A 13,154-nucleotide genomic window follows, 5' to 3' on the forward strand; every position below is an offset into this window, starting at 1 on the left:
TTTTCAATTATATGAAAATCCATTTTATAGTGGGTAGAAATGGTTACAATACTTGTGTGCCTCTATTTTGGGTCTATTTTCGATGTGCATAAGATATTGAAATGAAACCTAAGAAAATCAAAACAACAACAACTCTCGATAAATCCCCATATGGTCAACTTTTGTGAAATCTAAATACAAATTGTGGAATTGTGTTTGAAAACCCTTTCATTGAATTATCGACCATAGCGATAGGTGCAGTAAATTAACTGTAAACGTTGTGCTATATGCCGACGCCATGTGTAGGCGCTTTCGCCACTACATGGACTGCCGTCCATGCATGTGGTGTCTGTGTGTGTGTGTGTATTTGTGTGTTTTGTGTGGAGGCAAAGCTTTGTAATTATTTGTGCAGCTATAATTAGCCAGAGTCGCAAGTACAGTGCGCCTAAGGGGTGTAACAATAACAATAGCAGAACACACAACTATAAATGATTTGTTGTTGCCATGAGTGGGGCGAACAGCGGCAACCACTCAACCATACCCTACCTAACTGTTTGACAATGTGGCTCATAAATAAACATATTGTGTTTACTAATTGATTGGGTGACGGTGGCACTGACAGCTGTTGACGCAGCAACTAACTGCCATACTATCTATCCACGAGCGAGTACATACTACTGCCTATCTATCTATCTAATTCGACGCCCTCCAAGCTTAGAATAGTGCGCTTATCATCAACAACAAGGACTAGGTGGAGCAGGTAGGTGGGTGGCAACAGGTCGCAAATGTGAAGTGGTGGAAAATTTGTTGGCGCTATTATGATTGAAGTATTTGGGCAAGCAATACGAATATGTTGTTGTCGTTGCTGGGTGGTCGCATTATATACAAAAGGTCTTAACTGGACTTTGGAGGCTTTTAACAGCAGGTGTTTAGTTGCTGGGTGGTTGTACATTATAGATAAGCAGCCAAAACTGTCTGCAGTGTGCAAGAAATCAAATCATAGCTGCTAACCAACTCTTTATGTTGATAGCCTAGTGATGATCAATTCGAGATCTGGAAAGACTTAAAAATGTCTTTGTTATATGAATTACTGTGGAAATTGCATTACCTTATCCAGACTTTCCAAGTTATGAATCATAACAGATATAATTCGATAATAATATTACGCTTACTTGCATTAAATAGAAGTGCCACTTTTTTCCCTTCTTAATAGATGAGTAATTGCGGGTGTTCTAAAAATATTGTAATGCAAATTGGTAGTGCATTGTTCAAATCGCGAGCTTGGCGCTCAATAATCGATACGTGCTTATCGATATGCCCAGTTGCGCCACCTACCAACAGCTGTTTTTACACGATCCACACTGCTGCAGCCAACTTCAAGGCTTCAACCGCATCTAACTTTAAGGAGTTGTTCTCTTCCTGGTGTGCTCTGGACCGACACGGTTGTGTTTGCCGATGATATTGCTCTTAATTTCTTTATTAAATATGAAAAATGTGTAAATTATTGGAATTAACTAGCCTATGTTTATTATTTATTTAAATTATTTGTAACAATTGTTTGTCTTTTAAGAACTTCCATAAAGATGATTGATTCCAGATTTCAAAAACTCAAAACGCTCGTGGTTGCATTAACAAGAATTCCTCAAATGAGTTGGCTTCAATTCCATTCATCAGGCTCGTCACCTCAGCAGGAGAGCCTTCAAACAATTTTTAATAAATATGGTTGTCCTTTCTCCACAATCAAGGCAAAGTCTACTCTCAATTTTAGGTTTAAGTAAACCGGATTTTTAGTGTCCCCAAAAAAATAGAATACAATATAAAACATTACAGAGCACCAACTCAAGCAAACAACTGCTAGTTGTATTAATAATATTTGAATTTTTAGCAAAAAAGTTTCTTGAAGGATGGATGATGACGATGAGGACAATGCGCAGCAGGCAGCGCAAGAAGAGGTGGCGGAGGAGCCGGAGGTTGTAGAGGAGGTGGAGGAGCGGCTGAGCGATAAGTTCTTTGGGAGCCTCGATGGTCCGGATGCAATGTACATAAAGCTTATTTCATCAGACAATCATGAATTCATTATAGAACGCGAACATGCTCTCATCTCCAGTACCATCAAGCAAAGGCTTTTTCATCCAGAATACCAAGATAGAGTCGTACCTATAGAAATATATTTCGCTGAAATTTCATCAGTCATTTTGCATAAGTGCTGCATGTATTTCGCCTTCAAATACACATACGCCAATTCTCAAGGTCCAATACCGGAGTTTCCCATCTCGGAAGATATTGCCTTGGAGCTTCTAATGGCTGCTGAATACTTGGGCTGTTAACCTGTTAAATAAAGAACATTCCAAAAATGTAATTTGATTGCACAATTTTATTTAAGTTCAAAGGGAGGACCATTTTAAAAATCGCAGAAATTACTTTGCTGGATTTGTTTAATTGTATTTTGAAACGATTTCGCTTTTTCATTGGTATGAAACAAGTATAAACTATGAAATAAATGCAAAAAATCTAGCGGAAGGTTTTTAGAAGTACAAGTAGGTCTTAAATAAGTTGCTTAAATTTTGATTTTATCATAGAATTTGGCTTGGCTTCAACTTAAATAACATCATTTCCGTGACACATTTTTAAAGTCTAACAAAACAATTACTAAATAGGTATTAAGTAGACTTGACTGTACATATCAAGTGGAACCAGGCAGCTGTCACTTGTCATGCATGAAAGGGAGCAATCAAGTCCTCGCCATTTTGTAGCCAGTAGCCATATTTAAATCAGGCCACATCAAAATATATACAACGATTTATATAAGGCAAATTTTAATGGAATTCAGCGGCCATTATTCAAGTTTTGCATCAGAGTAATTAAACTCTCGATCGCGCTGCAGCTGTTTGGGGTGTTAACTTGCTTAACGTGCATCAAGTCTGAAGCAATTATATAAGGCAGTTTTTGATGCTGGGAGCGTGGCCTCCAAAATAACGCTCTACCCGATACGTGGGCAAAAGTGAAAATGCAAATTTCCAGGCCTTTGTGTAATTGAACAATTTTGTACGCAGTCAGGCTGCAGCTGCAAAGGCAAAGCCAAAGACAGACGCATACTCTGTCAGAGTCAGCAGCAACAATGGCGGACTGAGGTGGCACAGGTTGAGTGCAGGCTACTGCACAGTGGATACATGTAGTGCCTTAGTGAAGTTATTTAAGTTAAATAATTATATGATGTCCTTACTTTATTAATATGTTGTGGAAAATGGTCAAACTTTATATGGAAAGGGTTTTGAATCATAGAATATTTAAGCTCAATGGCCTTTTTTACGTTGCATGTAAGAGTTACGAGGATTTGCTATACTTTTTATCAATAATTATTATCATTTCTACCTCGGCACATCAGCAGCGTATCCTTTAAACCCTGAATTATATATCCAAATCCAACACCCACGAATCGAATTGATTAGAATACATATTGTCGTTACATTACATGTACTTTCTGTTTATTAAATAAATTATTTATTTTGTGTTAGACAATATTTAAGAACCCTACTTTAAAAAACAATAGTTCTTTCTATGATGACAGCTTATACTTATCAAATTCTTGAGTAATTCTAATCTTAAATAGGTCTTTAGCAGAGTCTGTTGCGTGATGAGATAGTATCTCAAAGTGAAGTTTTTAAATGAATCATGGATGTATTCCACATTGGTGGGAAATAAAACTGTGTTCCTTGTTTTAAACGAATAAACTAAACGGTTAGCAAGTCCTTAGGTAAGTCAAGATTTTATGTAGAAAGAAATCTTAGCAATAACAAATTGATATTTATTTACAGAATGGCTTAGTTGGGCTGTTTACAATAGGATATTGAGGATTATATTAGTAATTAAGTTTCCTGTTTAGCGAATATATTGTTTAAATGATAAAATAGACGACTAAAAGCTTTCAAATATATCAGCTCCTCCTAGTTTAAATTTATTTTTATATGGAATTGTTTATGAAATCAAATTGTAACATGAAGCAATTTTACGTTGAAACCAACACTTGAAAGACTGCATGACGTTGGATTCCTCAAATTGCACAATGGAAAGAACTTAGGCGGTTACCAGTGCTCCACCTAATTAATGTGGAACTAAACGTGATTCATGATTTTTAATGAATAATTTGTGCGATTTTCATGCTACATAAATTTGTAACCACTGTGCGTTGCGCTCAGCCTTAACTGCATTATTTGCTTAAGTCGGTGAAGCGACTTCAACAGAAGCAACAGCAGCAGAGAGTGCACGCCTCGAACGCACACGACGCGTCGATGCCGACAACAACAACGATGACGAGACGCAGGGCAAACAAAGGCGTTGGCCATAACAACTCAATACAGGGCAGGGCTCGGCAAAAGCGTACAACGGACTGGAAGTGGGAACGGGACTGCGACCGCGTTCATTGGACAGAGAAATGAAGAGGTTGCTCAGTTATGTTAATGCGGCGTGGAACAAGAAACTGACATCAGCAGCCTTGATTTCCAAGTAAGCCATTGTATCCTGTCTGGAGTGAGCGGAGCAGACAGGTGTGAACTATTTTCGACTACTACTGCTAGTTGCCGAGTGGCAGCTATTGCGCTAATTAGTTGCCGATGGTTCATCTAATGCGGCAGGTCGTGCTAACGAGGCGTATGAGTAATGTCACACCTCAAGCACTTGTCAATATTGGCTTTAAGGGGCAATAACAGTGGCAGCAACGTCGACAATGGCTGCAACTTGTGCGCAATGAACCCTTTGGGCGACAACGTCAACGACTCTTAAACAAGACAAGGGAATGACAACAACAACGACAACAAGTGCTGCCGGTGCTTGTTTTGCAATAAGTCAAATAAAAAACTCACTGGCAAATATTGACAAGATCGTTCGATAAAAAACAACACACGCTTAAACACAATGAACGCCAGCAAACGAAACACGAGACTTGATAGCCACAAAAAAATGAAAAAAAAAACAAAAAAATTAAATGAAGTCAACCCCTTTCCATCAAAGAATGTACCCCAAGAAATGTTTATAGAAAATGATAAAAGCACCTGATAGGCAATCCTCTTTAAAAAAACTAAGAAATAAAAAATATGCCAGCCATTGACGTAAATGCGACTGCTAAAAAGCAACAACAAAAATACGCAGAAGACAATCCACACAACAACCACAAGGCATTTGAAATGACGCGTGCTGGGCCGTCGCCTGTCGCCGTTCCTCTGATAAAAGTGTTTAACATTCATTAAGATTAATAAAAGCAGCCGCAAAGGCAACACCAACAAAAACAACAATAACAAAACAGCAACAACAACTGCGAAACAAAACGAGTTTCGAATAATTCTGTCTGCCTGCCTGCCGGCCCGCACAATTATTTCTTTACCAACATCTTTTACTTTTTGTATTTGAACAAAAAAAAAACGAACAAAAAAAATTCACGCGACATACCCCATAAACCAGAAAAATTCTGATGTCTAATTTTTCAACTGGTTCCTACAGTGGCAAGAAAAAAACATTTAAAAAAAGACAGAGGCTGCGACGACGCCACTTGGCGCTTTTTAATATGCGCCAGACATGTTCTCGATCGCCAAAAAAAAGATAACTACGAAAAATACAAACACACATATGCATATAAATATACATATTCGTACATATGTTTCATAGATATCGCAAAAATATTGCCGCGATTTTTTTGTTGCGCTCCAGGTGGAGTTGTTTTGACTCTCAAGCCGAATTTATGTGTTCGCAATGCAATCGGACATTCACATAAGTTGGAATTAGTTCTTCATCTGAAATATTTAGCATATCTTTGAGTCCGACTGGGAGGTCGTTGAGCAGCAACTATGGGACCGAATAGTTGAAATCGAATTTGAAACGTGTTTGATGAGACTATTTTCGTGCTTGATGAGGAATTTCAAAAGCTTGTAGTATAAATTATATACATATACTATATATACATAGTATGTTTGGGTAATTAATTATGGGAAATATCGCAAAACAGCATCTTAACTTATTTGTCATTATACAAACATTTTTATCTCATTCCTACAAATTTATGCTTCTTTATTTGGCTCAGTAGAATTTTAAAGTATTGCGGACAACTTCAGCGTTCAAGGGATAAAGTTTGATACTATATTAGAATAGAATCGTGAGTCAGGCTTAAAAAATAGTTCAGTTGGCATTTTAATCCCTATAAAATATAGTGGAGAATAAATAAATATAATAATACTTGATACGATTCGCTTATTACACTTATTTGCAATTACCTAACCAACCTACTTATGTGGAAAGACTGCTGTAATTTTTCAAATAATTCAGGAAGTTAAGCTTTGAACTTGAAATTCTGATACATAATGCGATTACAAACGGAATTGCATAAGGAAAGACATTTGTCAGAACGTTTCCGAGAAGATAAATGTAACAAAGAAATAAAATTCGCATGAATAAGTATTATGATTGAAATCTCCCATTTGTATGATTCAGCTTTAGCAACATTTTTCAAAACCCCCACCCCGGTTATGATTAAGAGGGAAATGCGGCAGATGGGCGTGTGTTCTGTACAAGAATAATAATGTAATAAAATTATATAAGTTAAGTGCAGATCATAAGTGTACTTTAAAAGGGAATATTTAAAATCGGTTCCCTGTTGGAGTAAGAACAGTAGCTACTATCTTACTTACTACTATCTTAACCTTCATTCAGCTCTCTTCTAGAGACTGCTAATCCAACAGAATAAACTACCAAATCCGAGGGGTGCCTACAAAATAAGATCATACTCCGTTTATTTGCAGTACTAAAGATTAATTCTTTATATAGTTTTATTTTAGGCGTAAAAAGTTGATTAAATTTAAATTAGTTAATTTGTTCTTTGAAACTCTATATCCCTCATCTTGTGCAATAATTATAGTTGATAATAAAATTTGTGTTTGTTTCACGACTGCATTATCAGTTGTCTATATTTATAAACTCATTAATAGGCTTTCTCTCTAATCTGAAATGAAACAAGCAAATTTTCTAAACAAATTGTAAACAAAGGGATTTACTCGCCACAATGTAGTATTTGCATTTTTCAATTGAAACGCACAATAACGATAACCCAATAATCTTACCAGAAAAGCAATGAATATTTATAAGCAGCTAAAATTGCTAAGATTTGGCCAATTCAAACAAAAAAAAGGCAATGATCAGACAGATTTTTGTAGCTTAAGCGTCAAGCTGGCGCCTTCGATTTGTGCGACAGCTGAACAAGAACCGGCAGCAGGCCATTAAATATGTACAATGGAATTGGTATTTAGCATAAAAATGTAAATAAAAACTAGCAAATATTTATTAATTTCTTCATGTCAAATAAATATTTATAGGGAATTAACATAGACCGGCTGACTGTGGATCTGGCAGCTACTTGGCAACCTGCCTTAACGGCTTGTCTCTGGCTGATTTGGCGAGTCTTGGGGGTTTTCTAATTCAGTTTTGATTGCTTGGATGCGCCGCCATTGACGTCAATGTGTTGGCATTATAAAAACAAATATGACAAACTAAGTATTGGCATTATAAAGTATCAATAGCATATACTTGTACACACATATATGAACGCGTATATAACTTTACAGTTCTTCTACAAAGCAGCTGAGCTCTAAAACACGCGCCGCTTGCGTCAAGTGTCAGTCAAATGTGAGGCTCAGTAGGTGGCGATGGCGGTCTTGGAAGAATTCGAAATACCGTGACTCTGAATCTATACGCCTGACTATTATTATTTACACGCAGCTACGTTTTTACGAGTCACAGAACTTTGCATCCGTGACCACGGCTGTGGTGATTGTGCCACCCATTGTTGCTGTGGCAAAATATCGCACTCGGTTGCTCGGAATCGTTGTCGTTGTCGTTGTCGTTGGACTCGGCGCGATTTCGTTTGGGTAAATTTCCATAGCATCATAATTTTATTTGTTTGTTTGTTTGTTTTTGTTGTTGTTTTTTTTGCACTTTTTTTTAGTTCGTTTGTGGGCTTTGTTAATTCTGCGTTCCCGGTTCTATGTACAGATGTGCGTGCGTTTTCGTTTGCTAGGTCTTTGGTCGCCTCTTATCAGCAGACCTCACTCACATTAATCTCTATTCAGCGCTCTACACGTTTCTATTGAGCAGTGCTATCTTTAGAACGAAGTTTATAAAAACAAATTTTGACTTTGTCACGCGACCTTCAGCACGTTCACGTGCAGCACATGCCTCACGCGTGATTAGCAGTAAGTCGGCCGAGTTGCGCCGACCCCATAAAATCGAACATAATGAGGACTTTTGCTGATATTTCGCTAAATTATATTTATAGCCCCATAAATTAATTGTGAGCTTGGTACCAAATTTACAATTATTGCCTCGAGTGCTTTGTTGACGTTAGCAAAATACATACATACATATGTATGTGTACCTGTGCTCGGCAACAAGATTGAAAACCTAGCTAATCAGTCTTGAGGGTGTTGCAGACTGATCTATCGATAATCGCTAATTGTTGGACTGATACCCGTTAATGGTGGCGGCCGTAAAGACAGGAAAAGTACCTAGAAATTGGGGCTAAAGCGCAGTCTTCTCCACATTGTGGGGCTTTAACCGTCAATTTACACAACTCTGATAAGGCGGTGCAAAAGATAGAGTACCCTTGCCCTTGCACTCATGTAAGCAAAGACTTTGACGAACTATTACAAGTAGTTGCAATTCAAAGTAGCTTCATTTAAATGTAAAAACACTCTGGCTTTTGCTCAGCTCTAAAGGACATTCGCACTGCGAGTGTTGCATTTTGAAAAAATTTAATTTAATTGGCAAGTTGCAATTGAGTTTTGCATCTGAATCCAATATCTGATAAAAATGTCAAATGTTTTGTCAGATTAGGATTTCCAAACACTTAGAGACCAAATTCATATTTTCACCGTAATTTACATCGATCTTCAACGTAAGGGCGAGTTTTTTGTAAATTAATATTTATTATTTGCTTTAATAAACCATTTCTCTGTTCTTTTTTAATTTCGAAACTTGCATTTATTTTTTGTATATATATAGTATGTACGATCTGCGAGAAATCGAAATATAACCATCTGTGTCCCTCCACAAGAATACGAATAATCTTATAATTTATGATTTACTAAAAACTTCTTTGAATAATGTGCATTTTTTTTAGACTTGTGTGAAGAATATTCCTAACGAAGGAAATGGAGTGTGGAAAATTTTTCTGATTCTACTTCAAATATAGCTAAATAAAGCGACATTAAAATTAACACAATCGAAAAGTCTTCGTCTGAAACAGAAAGATTTTCCATACACTCTTAATCTAGTTTATGGAAAAATATTCTGTTTTTCAAATTTATCAAAGAAGTTTTGAGTCCACAAACTTCGAGCACTCTACATACTCTTAAAATCGTGACTCCATGCACGCAGCTACCGGAAATTCTCCGTTGCCAGAAGCGGAAAAATTTGAGACTGTGTGGCCAGAAAAAAAAATGCTTCCAAAAATTAATGAATATATAAATTTACTTGAAAATATAACACTTGATAGAATTCTGTTCTTAATAAATTACATAAGAATTATATTCTGTTAGATGGATTTGTTAGTTCTCTCGTTAATTTGCCTAAGTAATTAGTTAGCAAAGATCTGAAACTGAAAGTTCGTCAGATATTAGCTTTCGGAATGCCACATAATTTTTCACTATAAAAATCGTGACTCTGCGCACGTAGGCACTGGAAAATCTTAGAAAACAATAGGCAAGAAATGGAAAATTTGAGAGTGTTAAAAAAGTTGCAGTCACAAAGTAATTTATAGAACTGAATTTCATGTTCATTTGAAGGAAAGGGAACGAGCTTGAGTGTATTTGAATAAACTGTACCCATTCGTTAATTTGTTAGATAATAGAGATCAATGCTATTGATGCAAGCACTTTGTGAGCAGACATCTGAAACCGAAAGTGTGGCAGATTAACTATGTAGATTATGGCTTTGGGAATTCTACATACTCTTTTCTTGTATTATAAAAATCGTGACTCTGAGCACGAAGGCGCTGGAAAATCTTAGGAAACGTTCGGCAAGAAGCGGAAAATTTGAGTGTGTGTTAAAAAAAGTCGCAGTGCAGTCACACAATAATTTACAGAACTTAATTAATACGATGGATAAATATATTTAATGAAACGGCTGTTCATGCAACCACTTTGTTAGTAAACATCTGAAAACCGAAAGTTTGATTTATAGCTCTGGGCATTCTAGTGCTACTGTTTTTTAATATAAAAATCGTGACTCTGCGCACGTAGGCACTGGAAAATGTTGGAAATCGTTAGGCAAGAAGCGGAAAATTTGAGAGTGCGTGCTAAAAAGAGTTAGAGCACAAAATGATATAATTCCCCTCAATGTGCCATTAACACTAGCCAGTCAACCGATTGAGGTTCGTCATGTGGGTTCATGGTTAGAGAGCGCTCGCAAATCCTGTTCGACCGGCGAATGGACGAATGGACGAATTGGCGAATTGGCGGGTGAGTGAGCGAATGGCTCAAACAAACAACAACAGCGTTGCCTCATAAACTGTCTGCTACACAAATTCTAATTTGTGTCATCATAAATAGCGTCAAGTTATCAATTAAGCTAATGATTTATGCATCGTAAATCGAGCATAATAACAATAATGACAACATCAACAACAACAGCAGCAGCAGCCGGAGTAGCCGGAGCAGCAGCGGACTATGGCATGTGTTTATAGCCAACAACGAGCAGCTTGTTATGACAAGCCGTTAATAGCTTTTCCATTACAAAACTGTGGCGGCAACTGTGACGGTCGCAGCGGTGTTTTTCAGTTTTTCTGTTTTTTTTTTTTTTTTTTTTTTTTTTTGAACGCACCTTCAATTAACGCTCCAACAACAAATAACCACGCGCTACATGCCATGAAGTTTGCCGCTTGGAACGGTGGCAGGAGCGGAGACGAGCTGAGGCGAAACTCTCTGCTGCGCATCCTTAAAGGTTTTTTAATTAAATTTTACAAGTTCGGCGCGGCGGCGTTGCTTTTTAATTGAAATGTGTTAAAATTGCTTTGAAAGTGTGAAGTCGGGCCCGAGACATGTGTGAGGCACTGACACTGGCACTGGCACTGGATGTGGATCGGACATGGAACTTGTTGTGTTTTGCAATTTACGTTGTCAATTTTCACGCCCCGAAACCTCAAAATGCAGGCAAAGATCGCAGCAGGAGCACCGAGGGCCAGGAGATGGGCGGCATGGGTTTGCATGAAGTTGGTTTTTGTCTGGCTGGTGTGAAGTGTGTTGAGAGCTGCGAAGGTTGCAAGGGACGCCGTCTTTATGATCCCAAAGGTAACGGTAACGGTAACACTAAAGTTTTGCTTAATTATTATTGAGCTGAAGTTAATTAATTGCAGCCCCCTTTTGAAAGTCTCTTAAATTGTAAATTGCTGACAAGTCTCCAGCATTGGTTGGCCTTAAACGGGCTTTGTCACAACAAACTCTGAAATGTGACCCAAAAACAGCAACTCAAAGCTATCTTAATCCCTGAAGAAGGAAGTACTTAAAGTCCATGACGATAAATGATGATAAATAAGCAATAATATGAACGGTAGCATAAGATTAAAAGCGTGTAACTAGTATTGAAAGCTTGTTTGTATATGTACAAACAAAATATTGCATTTAGTTTGTCTAGCTATGTTTGTCGATCAATGAATCGATTTTGGAAAAAAATAAAGACACGAAATGTCTTTAAAGACATATTTCATACCAAATTTCCAACAACTCGTGCCAGCCCTACTCTTGAATACCAATTCAATGAGTTGTAAATGTTATTTATATGACTTAGATGAAGTTCTAAGCTGAAGACATATTAATCAGATAGGAGTCTATGGCATGAGTCTATCACAATGCTGCTGTTGCGAATATATAGCTGCTGAACAACACATTGCTTATGTTCATTGATCATTAACCTCATGGTGTTGTACAACATTTGCGAAAACACAATAATCATAATTGTAAGCTTTATATTCAGACTTCAATGACCGCTGAGCCATAATTAAGCTGGTCTTGTGTCGAAAAAATGCAATCGCGAATAAGAGAAGTTAGTCTGATCGGAGTACGTACTATTAAAGCTTTAAAACTAGCTTGTCGAATTGAAATTTCTCCATTTTTTCATTGACGCATAAATTTACTGGCACTGCGATTTGAACTTTGTCTATAAACCGTACACCGCACCCCATAATCTTGTAGTTCTGTTAACTGACCTTATCTATAAGCAGAACATACACATTCTTGAATTTACAATTCTTTGTTTGAATATCAAAAATGGATTCTCTTCTCTCTTAAAACTAGGCCGACTAGTCGAGTATTGAAATTATTATTCTTTTGACGCTCCCATCTTTGATCAAATTTCGAACAGAACAAAATCTTGATCTTATCAACTGGTTAAACCGTTTAGTAATGTGGCTTGGCTTAGCCGCACGTACGTCTTATTTTTAGCACCTGCAAAAAGAAGAAAAAACCGAAACTAGTTGTTGGCCACAAACTGAACAGTTCCCTACAAGTTGATAATAATGAGACCACAAAAAATTCATGCATTCAAACGCCACATGAACATGACGCAACGAAACATACAAAATACTTAGACAATAGCAGCTACAGAGAGAATATGAGAAAAATTTCCCATTGAAAATGGTAGTATTCGTACAGGCCCGGGTAGTATCTAATCTGGCGAGGGGAAAAAAAACAGCAAAAGTGATAGTCGGGTAAATTCCACTATTGCTTTGATGCCGCAAACACACACTTGCGCACGAACCCGAGGCCACGACTTCGGCACAAGACTTGGCCTGATAAAGGCAAATGGTTAATAGATAAATTAACGAGCACACAAGTAGCAGAGAGGCGTGCGCCATTGATGAACTTGACCCAGTTTTGGGTGCAACAGAAATATGTACTCGACAAAGACCTTGGCCACACGATAAGACATTGGCCAAAAGAATCGCGCAGACCATTGGACTATTGAATTATTGTCGAGCCCAGCTGCATAGCAACCGGCAAAGCCACACTGATGCAGAGGCGGTTGTGTTTTTTTTTATCTTTGTGGTCGAAATTAAAAAGTTCAGTAAAATTAATTAGATTGCCACACGCACATTTAACCAATATTAATTAGTTTCTTGTATCCTGAAAAAAAACAGCTCTGAT

At 37.4% G+C, this 13,154-nt stretch overlaps 1 pseudogene; it reads left to right on the forward strand.

The window, feature by feature from the left end:
* The first annotated feature begins 645 nt into the window (after positions 1-645).
* Positions 646-2,338, forward strand: LOC115623153 (annotated as a pseudogene).
* The last annotated feature ends 10,816 nt before the right edge of the window (positions 2,339-13,154 follow it).

The sequence above is a fragment of the Scaptodrosophila lebanonensis genome, unplaced genomic scaffold (genome assembly GCF_003285725.1).
Source record: "Scaptodrosophila lebanonensis strain 11010-0011.00,11010-0021.00 unplaced genomic scaffold, SlebRS2 tig00000043-arrow-pilon, whole genome shotgun sequence".
NCBI lineage: Eukaryota > Metazoa > Arthropoda > Insecta > Diptera > Drosophilidae > Scaptodrosophila > Scaptodrosophila lebanonensis.